We start from the raw sequence: 4,016 nt of genomic DNA on the forward strand, positions 1-4,016 counted from the left end.
AAAAGACAGCTGGACAGTATTCACATGCCTGCTAACACTGCACTGCTCCAATATGTAGACGACATCCTAATCACAGCACGATCAGAACCAGACTGCGAACATGCATCACTGACAGTTTTACACTTCCTGGCAGAAAAGGGGCACAAAGTGTCCCCTTCGAAGTTGCAATTCTGTGCACAGCAAGTGGTGTACCTTGGACACTTGCTGTCCAAGAGGGGTAGACAGCTGACACAAGAACGTATACAGTTAATTGCTAACCTTTCACAGCCCAAGACACAAAAGGAAGTACGGGCCTTCATTGGCCTCACTTCATACTGCAGACAATGGATTCCCCAGTATGCCTATCTAGCTAAGCCACTCATACAGTTGACAACACAGGAGGCAGCCTCTTCGACTGTCCTCCCTTGGACACAAGAACATACATTGGCATTTGAAGAATTAAAAAGAGCCTTATGTCAAGCACCAGTTTTAGCGACTCCTTGTTACAGCAAACCTTTTACGCTTTTTGTCACTGAACGAGATGGAACAGCATTATCTGTTCTTACACAAGATCAAGCAGGAAAACACAAGCCTTGTGCTTATTTTTCTAGTACAATGGATCCAGTGGCCCAGGCTCTGCCTCCGTGCCTGAAATCAGTTGCAGCAACAGCCCTAGCTATAAGACAGAGTGACTCCATAGTGTTAGGACACCCTCTGACAGTCCAGGTACCACATGCAGTGGAGGTTCTCTTAAATAGGACACAGACATAGCACTTGACTATAGCGAGACTGACAGGATATGAACTGACGTTATTTCAGCCACACATAGAGATTAGACGATGCAATATTCTCAACCCTGCTACACTCTTGCCCTCAAGCACAGTAGACACTGCACCACATGACTGTGTGGAAGTAATAAATACAGTGACGAAACCAAGACAAGACCTGACAGAAATTGCCCTGTCCGATCCTGACCTGACACTCTATGTAGATGGTTCATGCATGAGAACAAGCACAGGAGAGTTAGTGGCCGCATATGCTGTGACCACTGATACTGAAGTCATAGAGACACAAAGAATAGACACACTGTCAGCACAAGCAGCAGAGCTCATCGCTCTGACACAAGCCTGCAAAAGAGCCAAGAACTTGAAAGTGAACATATATACAGACTCACAGTATGCATTCGGGGTTGTTCATGATTTCGGAGTGTTATGGAAGGAGAGAGGTTTCTTAACCTCTCATGGGGCTAAAATTCAGCACGGTCCTCTTATTCAGGCTCTGTTAGAAGCAATACATCTGCCTACAGCCATAGCTGTCCTGAAATGCAAAGCACATACCAAAGTTACAGACACTATTTCCCAGGGTAATGACCTGGCAGATCGAACAGCTAAGCTGACAGCTCAGACACCAACAGACACGACAAAAACAGAGGTGCCATTACTGACAAAACACATGACAGTCAGGGATCCTTCACAAGATGTACTCGACATACAGACACATGCCACTCCCGACGAAATAAAGAAATGGACTGAACAAGGAGGGGTCCAGACTGACCAAGGTTGGATGACAAAAGGCAAAGCTACATGCTTTCTCCCAGACTCTATGGTACAAGTCATCATAAACACAGCACATAGTCCAGCACACTTAGGAGAAAAGGCAATGCTAGACAGCTTACAGAATATCTGGTTTAACAAGCACCTACGTGCAGCAGCGAAACAGAAAGTACGTACCTGTATGATCTGTTGCCAGTTCAATCCAGGCAAAGGCATCCCGGTGGAACAAGGCGGATTTCATCCTCCTGACCATCCTTTTGAAGTCCTCCAGATGGATTATATCCAGATGGACAGATGTAGAGGTTACAAGTACGTCCTAGTAGTTGTATGTGCACTATCCAGATGGACAGAAGCGTATCCAGTCCCAGATTATACTGCTGTGACCACCGCCAGGCAATTGGTACGAGAGTTTTTCCCACGGCACGGATTGCCCCGTGTCGTGTACTCAGACAACGGTCAGCCATTTTCCTCTGAATTAATGAAACAAGTGTCCCTTCTGTTAGGATACCAGTGGAAGTTTCATTGTGTACGACACCCAGAAGCAGCTGGACTTGTCGAGCGCCACAATCAGACACTTAAGACGAAATTAGCGAAAGTCTGTGCAGAAAAAGGCGTGGATTGGATGGTAGCCCTGCCGGTTGCCCTCTTTTACATGCGTATGGTAGCTCATTCCAGAACAGGCCTATCTCCGTACGAAGTGGTTTTTGGTAGACCACCGAATATGTGGGGTACGCCTATGCCTAAGAAAATAACTGATGTTGACAGTAATATGCTGACAGATTACCTGGCTTCCTTGATGTCTGCACTACTCTCTTGTCGTTCACAGGTTGCCGCCGCTTTCCCCGACAACACCCCAGTCAAAGAGCATACCATCGTCCCTGGTGACCTAGTCTACATTCGGAACTTTGATCGATCGAGCCCTCTTGAGCCACGCTGGAAAACACCGAAGCTAGTTCTGCTTACCACGAGGACTGCCGTCAAGGTCGAGGGACGCAAAGGTTGGCTTCACGCCCAGCACTGTAAAAAATTCTTCGGAAATTCCGGAACTTTGATCAAAACTAAAGACTGCCCCGATAGTACGGACTGTAAGCCCCCTTTTCTAGAAAAGACCCCGCAACAGGACTATAGGTCCAAATTACGATCTAGTAAGTCAGACAGCGTTTAATTGTTTAAGTCCACTAGGTGGTGAATCGGTAAGACAGGTTCCTGACATGTATAAGATCGTAGACCAGAATAGCAAAAAGAGCAAGATGAGAGAGAAATACTGCAAGATTTTACGCAGTAGATGTATAGTAACCCTGATTATTATGTTTCTTCTAAGTATAACGATTATATGTATCAGCTTGGCACTACATGTTTTCTTTCCTCCTATTGCCTCACATATACACTCTTCCTTTAATGACACCACAGAGCACACATTCAGTGATCTGCCACCCCATGAACTGTCATATCGACTAGCCCTGCGCAACAATACTTTTATTCGGATGTTGCACCATTCTCATCAAACCAGCAATGTAACAAATTGCTGGGTATGTGGCCGACTCCCACCTTATCAGAAAACGAAGGGAGTTCTGCCCCTTTTTCCTTTTCCGTTCTCGCACAATGGTTCGTGCGGAGCATGGTTTGCTTTAATGTCATCACCAGACAGAAAGTCCACAGTTTCCCAGGGCGATTGGATATGGGGAGATTTGAATAAAGTAATGAATGAGGCATGTTTTCCAGACGAAGATGGTCTTCCCCAAAAGAACGGGACCGATCTAGAAAATGAAGTGTACGCACAAGGAAATGCTTCCCTTAACTTTATGATTCTGAATGTTCAGCCCGAGCAAAATACAGGTCCACCGTTCATATCAGTCCTACCAGTAAAAGGAGAATTGTGCGTTAGAAAGAAAGGGTCAGTGCATTTAGGACACAGTGATTGTAATACTATAGTCGAGTTCAATGACAAAGGAAAGTCTACTTTCAAAGCTTCCCGCCATTCCTATTTCATTTGCGGTCAGACAGCCTATGTACGTCTGCCCTTTGACTGGGGTGGGACATGTTATATAGCGTTCCTGCTGCCACCTGTCTTTCTAGCCCCATCCCATTATCATCGAGATTCACGACTAGTGCATGTTAGAAACAGGAGGGAGACCGATTCCCCAGTGATTGATCAGACTGAGACAGCTTGGGAGCAATATACAGATTTCAATAAAGGATTCTTTTTCTTCATAGGTCCCATCCAAAACAGTAACTAATACGCAGGTTAACAAGAACTCTAGAAGCAGTAGTGAACGAGACTACAGCAGCCCTGGCGAACTTGACCGAGGAGCAGTCTGCCATGCGACTTGTTGTTCTTCAGAATCGCCTTGTTCTTGACGTCATCCTGGCAGATAGGGGCGGGGCTTGTAGAGTGATCGGCTCCAGTTGTTGCGTGTTTATTCCTAATAACGCGCCATCTGTGTACGCAGCAATAACAAGACTTCACAAGATAGCTCACGAAAT

This window comes from Lissotriton vulgaris, chromosome 9 (genome assembly GCF_964263255.1).
Source record: "Lissotriton vulgaris chromosome 9, aLisVul1.2, whole genome shotgun sequence".
Lineage (NCBI taxonomy): Eukaryota > Metazoa > Chordata > Amphibia > Caudata > Salamandridae > Lissotriton > Lissotriton vulgaris.